This window comes from Leptonychotes weddellii, chromosome 13 (genome assembly GCF_054177405.1).
Source record: "Leptonychotes weddellii isolate Sample4059 chromosome 13, ASM5417740v2, whole genome shotgun sequence".
NCBI classification, from domain to species: Eukaryota; Metazoa; Chordata; class Mammalia; order Carnivora; family Phocidae; genus Leptonychotes; species Leptonychotes weddellii.
The window spans coordinates 23,386,322-23,401,595 of NC_138381.1; the positions used below are offsets into that span (position 1 = coordinate 23,386,322).

At 51.8% G+C, this 15,274-nt stretch overlaps 1 long non-coding RNA gene across 4 annotated transcripts in view; it reads left to right on the top strand.

Annotated features, from left to right (window-relative positions):
- Nucleotides 1–5,533: 5,533 nt before the first annotated feature.
- The window catches only part of LOC145716749 (uncharacterized), a 34,564-nt gene continuing 24,823 nt past the window's right edge, over nucleotides 5,534–15,274 (top strand). For 3 of the 4 annotated variants that reach the window (XR_014139611.1, XR_014139610.1, XR_014139608.1), the window contains exon 1: nucleotides 5,534–13,841. This is a non-coding gene — a long non-coding RNA (uncharacterized LOC145716749). The remainder of the gene's footprint in view (nucleotides 13,842–15,274) is intronic. The other variant, XR_014139609.1, reaches the window with a different exon arrangement.

Here is a 15,274-nt window from a genome sequence, read left to right on the forward strand (position 1 = left end):
CTCCCAAGGAGCAGGGAGCCCGATGCGGGGCTCGATCCCAGGACCCTGGGATCACGACCTGAGCCGAAGGCAGCCGCTTAACCATCTGAGCCACCCAGGCGCCCACTGCTGTCGTGTCTTTTTAGACCCCCCTGCATTTTGTCTTTTACGAGCCGGACGCTGTGACATCCTGCTTGCCAGCATGACTGTCCGAGTTGCGTCTGACAGCTCGGGGGGAGGACTTTGCTGTTGCTGTCACCGCCAGCCTGGAGCTCAGGCCTTGGGAGTGCTCCCTGACTCAGCCTGACTCGCTCCTGCATGGGGGCCCAGGGTTTAGACAAGTCAGGGAGGGGCCCTTGGGGCTGCAGAGGTCCATGAGCAATGCTCCTGGCACGAGAAGGAGGGGCCCCAGAGGGGACAGTGTAGCCCCGGGGTCCACTCCCATCCCCCTCCTGTCTCTGTCTACCGAATTCTCACTCACTTATGGCACCTGTTCACTGCGTAGACACGACCAGGCCTGTGCCAGGCATCGCTTCTCCTCCCTCACATCTGGGCTCAGGCTGCCTCTGCCTCCTTTCACACCTAACTTTCCTACCTCCCCATGGGAGAAGAAATAGGATCAGTCTCTTTTCTTGTGTCCCAAGATTGGCCAGGGTACCAGAGGGTGCTTTGTGTCTGGCTACAAAACACCAGGTTTGAGGATTGCCTTATGGATTTATCTCTGCTCTACAAACATCTTTGCTCCTCCCTAAAACAGATTCTTTGCCAGCAAAGCTCCTCTGACCCATATTAGTCCCAGGAAATACAGACGGGGTCTCCCTGGTGGTGGCAAGGCTCTGGGGGACTTGGCAATGATACCGTTTCAGCAAGATCTCGGGATGTTTCTGTACTCAGACCTTCTAGCCCATTTATTCATTCCTTCTTTCATTGCTTCAGCACATTTTTCGGTCTGCTGGGTACCAGACAGGCAGAGATGGTCTCTGGACCTCCTCCAGTCTCTCCCTGTGTGTGACTATGAGCTCGGCCACGTGTTTGCCTGGGTGACCTTGTGAAAGTTCCCTAACCTCTCTGGGTCTCAGCTGACTCTTTGTTTTGTTTCATGGAGTAAGTAAGGAAATGCATGTAAAGTGTTCATCAAAATGCTGGGTGCATGGCATTGTCCAGGACCCCTTCCCTGGCTTGCATTTATCGGTAAACTCAGGACAGGTCTTGGTGGTAAGAGCCATGACCTACTGAGCGTCTGCTCTGTGCCAGGCCATGGTGCTCTGTGTGTAGAGCAGAGCCGCTTTTCAGCTTCGTGGTGACCACCCAGCTAAGTGTTTTTATGGGTATTTCAGAGAGCATGAGTGACAGGCTCCAAATCACTGGGCTTTGGGACTCCAGAGTACTCTTTCTGTGCTGCTCTATGGGGTCTTAAATCCCCTCCAAGGCCCCCGTAGGCTTTAGCAAGCTCTGTGAAGAGGGAAGGCACAAGGCTGCTGGGAGTAGGGTGAGGGGTATGGGCTCCCCTGGTAGAGCTGATGGTAGCTCTGGGATTATCCTCATGCAGACATTTAAAAGAGGTTTCCAGCAGCAATGGTGAAAGCCAATGGGGTTTCCAATATCCAGAAAATACAATTTATCAGATAATTCCAACCCCCGGGCATTGTAATTATAGTAGTAGGGGTTTTGTTCAAAGGCTGCTTTGCATGGTGGGGGGTCTGACTTGTCAGGATTGTCACCCTGGCCAGAGCCCAGTCCTTCTATCTCAGAAGGCTGAGGGTCTGGGTGGGCCTGATTCCTTTTGCCTCCCTCCAGGTCCGGAAGCCAGGGCATCCATCTCCCTGGGGAGTGAATATCAGTTTCTGCAAGTGTGTGTGCACACTGGGGGTAGGGAGTTGGCAGCTCAAGGAAGGGAATGGGCTGCAGGGTCTGTGCCTTGGGGAGTCACCCAAACTCTCTGCCTCAGTCTCCTCTTCTGTAAAATGGCAGTAGTCACAGGACCTATTTCATAGACTTGCAGGGATTCAGTGAATGAATAGAGAACATTTAGAAGAGTGCCAGGAGGAGAAGTGCCCTATAAACTAATGTTTACATGTTGCTAAGCCCAAGAAGTAGGAAGAAAGATTCCTCCCCCAAAAAGGGTCTAGAATCTTGTGAGGTTGGAGCTGTAAGTGACCTGGTCCAAGCCTGAGTCAGTGAGTGACTGCACCAGAATTAAGTCCCATCATAGGGCTTTCTCTATGGAGACTTCATCTTCTGAAACCCAAATCCAGAGCTCATACAGGGTCACATTCTCCCTAAAACTTCCCTGGTACAGCATTGCATCTGGCAGCTGCCCTCTCAGAGAAAGAAGAGCTCCTGTGTGAGTCATGCCTGTGAGGCTCTTTGGGTAGACCAGAAGCCTGAGCCCAGGGAGGGCCCCCACAGGTGAGTGGAGATGGCCCCTCCTGCTTCCTGCCCCTCCCCTGGGCAGGGCGCCCTCAATAGGCTCTTTGTTCTCAGGCCTTGCCACAGCCCCGCGCAGTGTTTAACTGTCCCACCATCTGGGCTCAGAGCTTTACTGAAACCACCAAGCCCTTGCATCAAACCACAAGAAGAAAACCACATGCCTTTTGAATTGGGCTGTTTTCTCTTGTTTTGTTTTGTCCTTCCTTTCTTCTTGCCTCCCTCTTCCCTTCCTTCCCCACCCCACCCCAACACACACACACACACACACACACACACACACACACACACCCTTTTTCTCCACAGCAACTTTCCCATCAAGAAGATGTTTCCTGGTGTCACGAAACAAGGCTGCTCAAGTTGTGGTCTAGGAACATGTAAGCAAAGGGGTGCCCATAGCCCTTAGGACACCCAGGGGACCAGCTAGCCCCTGTCTCAGACCTGGAAGCCTCGCCTCTGCTGCTTTTGGCACTGTCTTAAGGCAGGACAGAGCTGGGAAGGGAGCTGCCTTGGGTCAGTGCTCCTGGGGCCAAGTGGCAGTGATCCAGTCTTGTGCCCAGAGGCCTTGGGCAATGCCAGGCCTGTGGCCTACAGGGTCCAGCGAGGACTGTGGGATTAGTGCTGACGGACTGGCTCCCCTTGGAGCTGCCCACAGTCAGTGGAATTCTGGCCTGGGGAACACAGGCTGGCCTGTCTAGTCTGTAGAGTCCTTTGCGGGGTGGGTAGGGAGAGGGACAAGGTTGGTGGAGCAGGGGAAGGGAGAGTCCCATCCGTTCAGCCGGCTCCTTGGTCTCAATTCTCACTACAGGTGAGACCGTTGCAAAGTATCTTCTGAGGAAAAGAAGGCAAAGTGCCTTCACAGAAAGGTGTCAAGACACCAGCCTAAAGTCAGAGCAGAATGACATGGGCTTTACCAGGGCTCATAGATTCAGTGCTTGCTGGGGCTAGGCAGGTAATTAAATATGGAAAGAGCCAGACGTAAGGCATAGGATACATGGCAGGTTAGATATCTAATTTAAATTTTTTTTAATTAAAAAAAAACTTTTTAGGCAAACAAAACGTATTTCCTGACCAGATACATTCCTCAGGCTGTGAGTTTCTTATATACAATCTGCACTTCCACTATTCTGACCAAGACGTTGTAAGGAAAAGTATCAGAGTCCCGTGACGGCTTCTCCTTCCCTTTTTTTTTTTTTTTAAAGATTTATTTATTTATTTTAAGGGGGGCTACAGAGGGAGAGAGAGAGAGAAACCCAAGCAGACTCTGTGCTGAGCACAGAGCCCAACGCCAGGCTTGAACTCACAACCTCTCGAGGCAGTGTTAAAAACACGGGCTTTGGTGTCCAGCTCGGACGCTCATCCCTCACTTGCTTCATGGTAGCTGTATGATCACTGGATAGGTTACTACACCGGGCTGAGTCTCAGTTTCCTCATCTGTCAAGTGGGGATAATGGAAGCACCTATCCCCTAGCATGATGGGCCGCCTCCCATGGTGGGTGTGGCTCATTCAGTGATTGCTGAGCCATCCCGCACCCACGGCTGCTAAACCCACACAAGGAGCTGAATGCCTTCTGCTGAGAAGCAGTAGTCTGGCGGACTGAGGGTTAATGTTTTCTGTGGTTCTGGTCCACAGCAAGAGGGGTGAGAGTCAGGCAAGGTCAGATCTGCACAGACCATTTCCCTGTGAGCACAGAACAAATAGTCTCTTTGCAGCTGGGCTGCGAATTTTAAATTCAGCAAAGGACGGCTGGTTGGGGCAGTTTTGCCCTGGGGTCTTGGAATTTCTCACAGACCTCTCCTGCTCACTTCCAGCTCACTTCCAGCTGGGGGTACCCTGCCCATCTTAGTAGTAGTGGCCCATTTGCCCTTGATCTTAGCAGAAGAAACGGGTCTGCCTAACTCCATGGGGTCTGGGGTTGGTGGAGGAACCCAACCTTCTGAGTGCCCTGGAGATATTTGATGGAGGGGCTGAGCGCGGCTTCCCTCCCCCACAGGACTGGGCACTTGCCCGTGTTACTAGCAAACTCCCTGAGGGTAGAAACCACCTGATCTGCCCCAATTGTCAGAACCCCTAATAGCATCCTGGATAAAGAACAGGCTTAGTACACACTGAAGTAACTACACCACCGACTGGGAAGCAGGAAAACGGAGACAGATTCTTCACTTTTCTAAAAGGAATTTTCCATTTTACAAAACATTTCTCTGAAAGAGTACTTCATTTTATTTATTTTTTTAAAAGATTTTATTGATTTATTTGACAGAGAGAGACACAGCGAGAGAGGGAACACAAGCAAGGGGAGTGGGAGAGGGAGAAGGAGAAGCAGGCTTCCCGCCTAACAGGGAGCCCGATGCGGGGCTCGATCCCAGGACTCTGGGATCATGACCTGAGCTGAAGACAGACGCTTAACCGACTGAGCCACCCAGACGCCCCACAAGGGTAGTTTAAATAGAAACTGCTTTGGTTATTTAACAGGAGATTTTGAGGACCTCAACCCTAACCGCTGGGCAAGTTGATGGGCGCTGGCCTCCCGTGCCTTCTCTTTCCCCGCCGCCTCCGCAGGTCCCCGTCCCGCGGTCCTTAATCGCAGCGAGCTCACGGTGGCCGGCCGCCTGCTCCGTGCTGTGCATGTCACCACATGACACGCTATCACAGCTGCGTCATGGCCAGCTGTTCTAACCCCCATCTTACAGCGGAGAAGATGCAGGAGCACGAGTCCAAAATTGCTCGTAGCAAGGGCGGAGCCAAGACCCACCACCCAGCCCACGGGCTGAGCCACTGCTCAGTACCAGCTCTTAGGACGCATGCCAACTCCACCGCAAAGGCCTTCCTGACCCTCAACAGAAGGGAATGTCCCATTTCTCTGGCTCCCAGCAATCTCCTGTCCTCCCACCTCCCACTGCGCCCTGGGGGACAGCCACCCCCACCCCCACCCCAGCGTTCACGCGGGCCTGGAATCACCTAGACAGCGGGAAGCTCGTCCCACTCCTGCATGCAGTCCCAGCAGCTCCAGAATCCATGCCAGCCCCTGGGGGCCTCACCAAGTATTGAGTTCGCAGCCTTGTCTCCTGCCCCTCAAGAGATGGTGCTGATGCTCTCTAAGGGGGAGTCTAGCAGAAACCCAGAGGCAACAGGCCTCTGAGGACCTGGGAATTTTCCGGGTGGGGGGAGCTCATGCTTATTCCGGCTTAGCCCAGGCAGCACCCTGAGGTGTCCTCTGGGGCTTCTCTAATCCTGACATGATCTGGGAGCAAGCAGGAGGCTCCACATGGCCTCATGGTCCCACAGCCACCTGCCTAGGCCCCTGAGAGGCCCCCACCAGCCCTGTGGTGCATCCTGAGTTTTGGCTCTTCTCCTCTCTTAGCCAGTGCTGGACCCACGCGTGCAGGCCTGCTGAAAGAGGGCGAACAGGTCCCAGCCCGGCTTCACCCTGATCACTGCCATGTCCTCTTACCCCTTCCTTCGTCAGTGGAGCAGAGCTAATAGTAATGAATTAAGCTGGAGCCCTTGGTGGTTCATGCTGGACCTCGCACCCCACATCTCCTTGGCTCACATGGGCAGTCCCCGGACAGTCAGCAGAGATCATTATTATCATTCTCATTGTACATGCAAAGGAACTGAAGCTCAGACTAGTTAAGGAAAGAGGCAGGGATGCAGCCTGGACACCCATCAGAGACAGGGGCCTTGCGGCTGGGGAGAGCTTGCCTGGGCTGAGAGCCAGCAGCGTCTTGTCCCTGGGCCAGCAGGGGTGGGGCTTTGCAGCAAATCTTGGCAGCCCTTGGAGCATTCCTGGAAGGGACAGAGTCGTAGGACTGGGATGAAGGTGGCCCCACCTGATTGCCCACCCCAGACCCTGCCCAGGGACTCCACAATTATGTGGGGGGCACAGGAGGTGAGTGGTTTGCTTGACTCTGTTCCAGAACAGTTGTCAGCGGCTCCCCAGGCCACATGAACTTGGCAGCCAGTTCCCAGAATGGGTCTCATGCCAACAGCACCTACATCACCTGGTGAACCAAAAGGAACTTTCCTGCAGTGCCCACTGGAGGATGGGCAGGCAGAAATCTAACTGCTGTCCTCTCTCTCTCTCTCTTTCTCAATCTTTCTCTGTCTCTTCTCATTTTACTGGGGAAGGGGTGTGGGCAGGAGGGAAGGGTAACCTCATGTCTCCCTTTGCAATCTCTGCCTTGCATTTGGAATATTCCAGCTCAAATTATCCAGGGGTCAGATTCTCTGGGAGAAATGAGATTTTACAATTCTGGGTACGAGGGTGACCCACCATTCACCAAGATGGATGAGCCTTGTGGGGCCTCCAGACACCTCCTCCCATGCTCTGAATTATGTGCCTCTGTTCCTTTGGACACTGTCTCCCTGCCAGGCGCCACTCTCTCCATCCGTCCTTGCTTGGGTCACGTGTCAACCATGAGGGGCTGGATGGGGCTCCTCGTGTCTCAGCAGCATGGGGACAACTCTGGCCTCTAGATCTGGGGTATGACAGGCCTTCAGAACAACTATTATAGCTTGTACTTGACAAGGCTTGGTGCCTATCTGAGATTTAGAATCCTTTGATTTTTGTAGAATCTTAGGTTATAGAATCTTGCCCAGCAGATGGGGAGCTTGGGTTTCCACCTCTGCACACATGTGCCCTAAATCCAGAGTTTTGGATATCCCACTTTTATCCCACTCTATCCCAAGCTGTGGGATACTTAATGGGTTGGAGATATTCGGTCCCATTCAACACATATTTATGAGGAGTCTACCCTGTGCCAGGCACTGTGCTGGGCCCTAAGGATATAAGGCAAGCCCTGGGTGTGTACACGGCTGATGCCAGACCCAGAATCAAGGTGGCAAGCATCTTTTGTCTATTACACTTCTGGATGGATTTTCTCATTGTTAACCAGATCTAATATGAGAGACCCCATCAGGGAAGTTGGGCCACAGTTGGGCCACAGTTGGGAGGCTGATGGGACCTTAACCATGGCCACTCTTCTTGGGACTTTCTGGATTGCTTCATCCTTGAAGGTCCAGTTCAAGTCCTACCTCTGTTGTGAAGTTTGCCATTCATTCATTCATTCGTTCACTCATCCATTCTTTCAGCCAGAAAATAGAGTGCCAACTGTGTGATAAGAACAGGCCGAAATACAAAGATTCTAGTAGGGCATTCTAGTAGGGCAGATTCCTCCATTCAACAAATATTGACTGAGGGTCCATCAGGGTCTGGGCACCACATTTGGCTCAGGGCATAATAGGGCCAGGAACTCGACAGATGTGGGTCTTTCCCTTCCAGTGCATTGAACCCGGTGAGGGACACAGACACTTAACTAGCCAATCCCACGACACTGTGCTCAAGGGCACAGGGGAGGGAAGTTTAGGGAGCAACGGAGCACACAGATAGGCTTCTGCCTCCAGGCCAGAGGTGGGGACTCACCTTGTACCTAAGTAATCACAAGAGGAGGTGGTGATGGCTCGACCCCCCCCACCCTGCCCCCAGAAGTGCTGATTAGGATTAGAGCTCCTCCAGGTGTGGAGAGGGCTTCCTTGAGAGGTGAGCTTTGAGTTTGGCCTTAAAGCTTCCAGAACAACTCCAGCCCGCCCTAGACTTTCTCCAGAAGCACTCTCAGGCTGTGTCATAAAGTTAACTCAATTTTTAATGCTGTGATTGCACAATTACTCTCCGTCTTGCTTTGTCCTGTTTCACATGTGTGTCCTCTGCCCACCCCTTATATCATCAACCCCTGCAAGCCTCTGGGCTTTTCTTGGGTCCCCCCAGACCGGCTTGGTGCTGGGGACTGGACAAAGTGCACACGTGTGTGAGCCTGGATGGGGGGGCAGCCACTCCTCGCTGCCCCTTGATGCTCTTCCGGGGACACACAGTGCCCGAGGGAAATCAGTGCGGTGCCTGGAGCTGGGGACTTTTAAGTAGGTTCAGGGGAGGCTGAGCCTAGGCTCTGCCCAGGAAGGGTCTGTAAATAGAGCAGAGGAACATTGTCATCACAGCCTGCGAGAGCGTTCGCTTAGGCTTTAGATTATTCATGTATATTGGGAACTTTAACTGAATTAAGCTTTGAATAAAAAGGACTCTATTTTCAGAACAGCTGTGAGGACAATTAAAGGACAGCATTCCCCCCCCACCCCCCGAGATCTGCCATCAGAACACGTGCCTTCGTTTTGGGAGTCACCACATGTTCAAGTCATGCGGTGCAGAAGCAAGAAGTGAAAGAAGGGTCCTGCCCCCCTCAGGGGAGCGCAGGTGGCCGCGGCTTCCCAGGTGCCCGGAGGCATACTGGGGGGCCGCGGTGGAGGTGGCAGGCCTCAATGCCAGCTCCTTGGTCAAGGTCTTTGGGACAGGACAAGCCAGGAGGCCTAAACTCAGGCTTGAGTCCTGTGGGGAGACGGGGGACTGAGCTAAATGGTTTTCCAAGCCCTCCTGCTCTGAACTTTACCAGTGGGGGGTATTGCCCCAGGGTCCGGGTCTGAAGACCTTGGCAAAGAATGTTACTACTGCTCCTAAAATATCTTCCCACCCATCTGCTTCTATGCTTGATATCACCTATAAAAGAGGTTCATTCTTTTAGGTGAGGATGTGTTTTTCCTGGAAGTTCTTTGCAAAAACACAACTCCCTCTGGCAGGCAGCGGGCCTCCTTCGTCGTTCGATGCACACCTACTATGTGCCCAGCATGGGTGTAAGAGCTGGGGACAGAACAACAGCCAAACCAAGCCCCCGCTTTCTCGGAGCTTCCCTTGCAGAAGGGAAGACAGACCGTAAACTAATATATAGTCAGGGAGGTTGGGCTGGTGAGAAACGTACAGCAGGGAGATGGGGCAGCATGCTATTGCATGTAGGGTGGTGAGGGAAGGTCTCTGTCTTAGCTCAAAGCTTTCGGCATGACTGCAGCCCACCCTGGTCCCACCTTCTCTCTCTGGCTCTAGAGGCGCCCTGGTTGTCTCCTAGAGTTAACTCAATTGTTTCGGCTGTGATCACATACTTCGTCTCCATTTTGCTGAGTCCTATTTCATGTATGTGTCCCTTGCCTGCACCTTATGTCATCAGCCCCTATACTTTATTACTTATTATTTATTACAGTGTCTCTGGATGCTTGAACAGAGACCCGAGGAAGGTGAGCCTGAGCCAGTTGACTCTCTGAGTGAAGCTTCCAGGCAGAGGAACTAGCCAGTGTCAAGGCCCTGAGGCAGGGGATGTGGCATCTTGGGAACAGCCAAGAAGCCAGAAAGCTGGGTGCAGGCAGGGGTGGAAAGGGACACTGGTAGGTGCTGAGGTCAGATTGTGGGGCCATGCAGGCTGTGCAAAGGGCCTTTGGGTTTACTCTAGTGGCACAAGAAGCCATAGGAAGCCTCTGAGCAGAGGAGGGACCCATAATTACAGACACTCATTCGCCATGACCACCTTGGGTGTTGTGTGAATCTTGGCTAGAGAGAAGGGTGGCAGGGCCTGGGGGGCACCAAGGGCATTTCAGGCCAAGTGAGGGACCTGGGACTTTTTCATGAGGTCAGTAGGGATCCATGGAGGACTTTAGAGTAAGGGAATTAGTCCTACCCCTCATCTTGGAATAGAGGGTGCTAGGCACAGAGAAGGGAGGTCACCTATCCCAGAACACACAACTGGATAACAGTGAAACGGATGAAAAGCCAGGTCTTCACATTCCCATTCCACTACAGTGTGAGGTTTTTCCTGACTAAGGAGAGGAGACATTTATTGTGCATTATACTAAGTACCACACGCTGCTCAGGTGCCAAGCCATTTGATTTCTAAAACAACCCTAACAGGCGGACACTATTATTATACCCATTTTACAGACAAGAAAATGAGGCACAGGGTGGTTAAGTAACTTGTCTGAAGTTACATAGCTCATAAGCAGTAGAGCTGGGATTTGAACCCAGGGAGCCTGGATCCAGAGTCCATGCAGTTAGTCAATGTGCTTACAGGGCCTTGCTAAGGCTTTTGGAAATGTGGGGATGTGAAGGTGGGGGCGGGGACCCAGGACCAGTTAACATGGTGTTTCCAGGGCTCCAGACTTGTCTGGCCTCAGGTCCCGTGCTTTTGTGCTAAGCCCTAGCATTGGTTAGAGGACTGACTGGCTGTGAAACATGGTGTTGGCTCTTGTGACATCATCCTAGGTCCGATGGGGGCCATGCTGCTGTTCCAGAGGCCGGAAAGGGCTCTGCTCTGAGACTTTATAAAGAGACGTTTCCTTGATTACTTCAACCCTTGCTGTCCTGAGCTTTTCTCTTGGCTCCAGATGGCCTTCCACATGTATTTCCCGGATCCAGGGCTGACAGCACAGCAGGGCGATAGTAGGGACAGTGCCCGGGGGCTCTCAGAAACTTCCCCTTTCCCTGCCCACCCCAACCTCTGACCCACCTGCTGGATGGAGGCCCCCGGAAGAGCTCAACCTGACTGCGCAGGAGAACTATCTAGAGAGTTCATAGAAAGTCCTAGTGGCAGGGTTCTGCCCCCAACCAGATGCATCCAAGTCTCCAGGGTTGGCCTCAGGCAACAAAGGGTAATTTATAAAAAGCCTGCTGGGTGATTCTAATCTGCAGTCGAGTTGAGAATTACTGGCTTAGACCAGTCTCCTTATTATATACAGAAAAAGTGGCTTGTCCACAGTCACATGGCCATCAGTGGTAGGACGGGAATGGAAATCCAGATCTTTGACTCCTAGAACCAAGTCCTTTTCCAAAAGAAACATAGGTTGGAAAAGGCAAGTCACCCTGGGAGAGGCACTTGAACATCAGTGCCCATAGATTTTTGGATGGTGGGGAGTGCGGTATGAGGCTGGAAAAGTGGGCTCAAGGGAGGGGAACAGCCTTGAAAAAAGCCCAGGGGGCCTGGGACAAAAGCTGAGTTTTCCCAACATCCCGGCCCAGCCAAGGATGGGCACGGGCAGAGTTGCAGACAACAGCAGTGTAGCTTGGAGGAACGGGCCACAGATCCTGCCCTCTGGTCGAGAAGGAAAGCATGTGGACAGCTTCCATGGAGGGTCGGGAGCAGGCAAACTTCAGCCAGAATTTCAGCAACTATTCAGCTGAGACAGGCACGTTCACCAGAAATGGCTTTCCTAGTGCATTTCACACATAGAAGGAGACTGTCCTTTCCCACTGAAGAGGGATGACGGTCCTTTCCCTTTGAGGCCCCAGCTGTGGGAGACAGTGAAGGAACAGGAGGGGGTGGGAGTGGGTAGATGCAAAGGAGAGATGGCCCCCACAAGGAAAATTTGCAGCTGCTTTTTTATCCATGGGGTCCCCAGTGCCTTTAGAAGATCCTGGGTGCCCTCTCTGTCATAAACAGTCCAGAATGCCACATCTCTTGGGCAGTTTGATGATATGAATTACCCCAATTAAAAGAACGAAGGGGATCAGATTCGGGATGAGAATGATTCCTTCCTCAAGCTCTGGATGCACGCCAAAATCCCTAGGGGGAGGTTTGAGTTTGTGTTGGCAAAGGAGGAGCCTGGTAGAAATCTCTGCCCCGGATTCTCATACCTTCCCCCTTCCTGCCTGCCCATTTTCCTTGTGTTAACAGGTGCCAAGACTTTCCAGGGACAGGCCACCAGAGGGCACCCGTAGACAGAGCCAGGGAGGACGCTCGCGGTGGTTGGCACGGCAGAGGGAAAAGCCTGCACGCAAGCTGAAATACACCGAGCAGGCCCGGGAAGTGGGAATGTGGCATCAGAAGCCACACCCAGCCCCTGGCCTTTTCCATACAATGGCCATGACCACCCACCCTTCCTGGTGGATACCTCTGTGGCTTATGTACCAAAACAATACCTGTAGGATCTGGCTCCGTGATAAGCTGGGATTATGTTTGTCCTTGCTTCCAAGATTAATTGGAAAAAGTCAAGTCCTCTGCACCTGTGCAAAGATCATGGCTGGAAGGAACTACAGATACCACTTCATTACCCCACCATGAAGGCGCACTGACCCAGGCCCCAAATTAAGGATCTGAATCCTGGTGACAATGGCCAATGATGGTTTTAGCTCAAACTTACATATATGTATATATATATATATACACACACACATTTTTCTTGTACTTATCATACCGAATGAGAATTACCTGCTTATTTACACGTCTCCAGAACTCAACAGGGTTGAGCCAAAGCCGTATTTTATGAGTCTCTGTTCCCAGTTGACCCAAAGTCCATGTCACACATATATAGACCATTTGGTCCATTTCTCCCGTGAGGCCTGGAGGACACAAGCAACACGATGCCTGATTGGATTTCGAATGGAGAAAGCTTTTCTATTCCATGGCCTGGAATTTCCAAATGCGCTGGTCCATGAGTCTAGGACAGAGGTCAGCAAACTACAGTCCTTGAGCCAGATCTGGGTCATTGCCTATTTTTGTAAATAAAGTTTTATTGGAACACAGCTATGCCCATTCGTTTAGGTCTTGTCTGTGACTGTTTTGTGCTACTGCAGCCGGGTTAAGTAGTTGCGGGAGAGACCATGTTGCCCACCAAACCTAAAATATTTACTATTGGGCCCTTTATAGAAAACGTCTGCTGAACCTGATTCTAGGAGAACAAAATGGCGCCTGAGGATCTGGCTGGCAGGGGGGCTCCTCCCCTGCACTCTGAAGCACAGGGAAGAAGGTGGTGCTACCGAAGCCTCTCAGAGCCATGCCCCAGGTGTGCCCAATCTGCTCTGGGGCTCAGAGCCTTGCTGAGGAATGGAGGGTCTTGCATGTTCCTGGCGTTCGGCTACAGTGCTGGATTCTCCTAGCTCGGCACAGGAAGGGACTGGCCCTCTTAGGGCAACTCTGTTGTCTCTCTCTCAAAAATTCACCCATTTAAAGGGTGCAATCTAATCCATTGGCTCTTTACCTCCTTGGCCTACAGCTTTTTTGCTCCCCACTTCCTGAGGCTACACCTGTATTCACTCGTTCTCTGTAACTAATTCAGTGAATTCATTCACACTTGGGTGTAAGTGAGTGATAACAGTATGATCACCTGACTCATCCCATGTTGTATCCTTTTGTCTCAGGTAGGGTTTTCCAGAAGGGGAGGCTGATATGGAGTTTGAGGGGCAGAGGAAGATGTTGAACAGTGATGTGGACCCAGCAAAGCCTCGGGCAACCTAGCCCTGAAGTGAGCAGGCCCAGTTACACCCCCGCCTCTTCTTGTCTAAGCCCCAGGGGAGGAGGTTCCCTGGAGCTGAGGCCGACCCAGAAGAGCTGACCTGGAGGCCGTCTGCAGCCCGCACTGCACACACCTGGGCAGCGGGTCCTTCCTCAGAGGGACCTAGGAGCCACATCTCCGTATGCACCTCACTCTGTCACAGGATGCCATTGCCCAGTGACCAGCTGGCTCCTGCCTCTACTCTCCCAGGATCAAGGCTCTCACTTCCCACTGAGGCAGCCCACCTCCATTTCACAAGGTTCTACGTTCTCCTCTCCTGGGCCCAAAGCTAAAACAGGTAAGCACTTGTCTGGGTCCTGCCCTCTGGGGCTACACAAATAAAAAAAAAAAAATCATCCCTGTGACAACTGGGAGTATCCTCCACCCTACCGTCTACTCTGGTCTCTCTACCCAACCTGTGTGAGATGCCCATCCATGAGCTCTGTTTATGCTGTGGCCTGTTAGACCAAGTCCCACTGAGGTGTGGTTCCACCTCTGAGTGCAGCTTTCCAGGGGACCTGCCCAGGGTTGGGACCCACAGAACTGTGTCCTGATTCTGGAGGACACAGTCGAATCATGCTGTTGACTTGATTAAGGTTGACCAAAGTCCTCTGCTGTTCTCACCAGCTACTGCTCATCTAACAGCCGGAGCCATTTTGCTGGGACTGGCTTCCCAAACACAAATATAGAACCTTATCCTTGTCTTACTTTGTCCCAACTTTCAGGCTCTTCCCAAGGGAATGGGCATTTTAACAGAAAAGAACGAGTATCTGATGAGGGAGTTCTGGTTGGATAAAAAGACAAATTTTTAGCCCTGGAAGCTCTGGTGTCCGTGAAAACGCTTGAAGATAGGTATTTCAGCTCGAACAACTTCAGCATGAAATGCTTTGCTGGAGGGTCACTTTGTTCTAAGACTGGGGGATGAAAATTTCTATTGTAAAGAACCTAGTGATAATATAGAAAAGAATGCAAAATTTACATGAAATTTTTAGGGAAGTAAGAGACTTCAGAGTCATTTCACACCTCCTTTGGGTAGCCCTTGGTCCACCCCAGGCCTCCCTGGAGCAAGCTTGTAGTCAATCTCCAGTCAGGGGGTACTTAATGCAGAAAATTGTCCACTCCAGGTATAGATGGCCACTCAGGGCCAAGACACACAGGCAAGAAAACCCACCAAGCGATAACCAAACCAACACACCACCTGCCATTCTAGTCTCTCAGAGATCAGTTAGTGGATTCCTTTGTTTTGCAAACAGTGAGAGGAAATCACTTGCTCAAGGTCACTGATGGGACCAAAGTCATGGTGCCCTGATTCTGGGTTGCACTCATGGTGTTTAATATGGGTATTGCCAGGGAGGGGCTATGAGGCTGGAATGTGAAGGTGGGAAGGAGCTTCTCATGTTCTGTTCCAGGTGATTATGGGGTAACAGTCCTAGGCACAGATGGAAGCTTCCAGAACGGGAGCTGCATGATACAGAGATAGGTAGAAGCTCCCTGAAAGATCTGGCAGCAGCCATAAAGACATGAACTGGTCATGGGGAGCCTAAGTCATTTGGTTACAACCCTGCAGCTGATTGGCAGGAACTACCATGGGCCATACATTTCATCTCTCTATCTAGAAGATGGCCCATTCTCAGTTTTCCAGCTTGGGTTATGTGCTCTTCTTTTGTTTGGATATTCAGGTTTATTAGTGTGAACAGCATGTTAGTTATGTGTCTAACACTGTTTTATGGT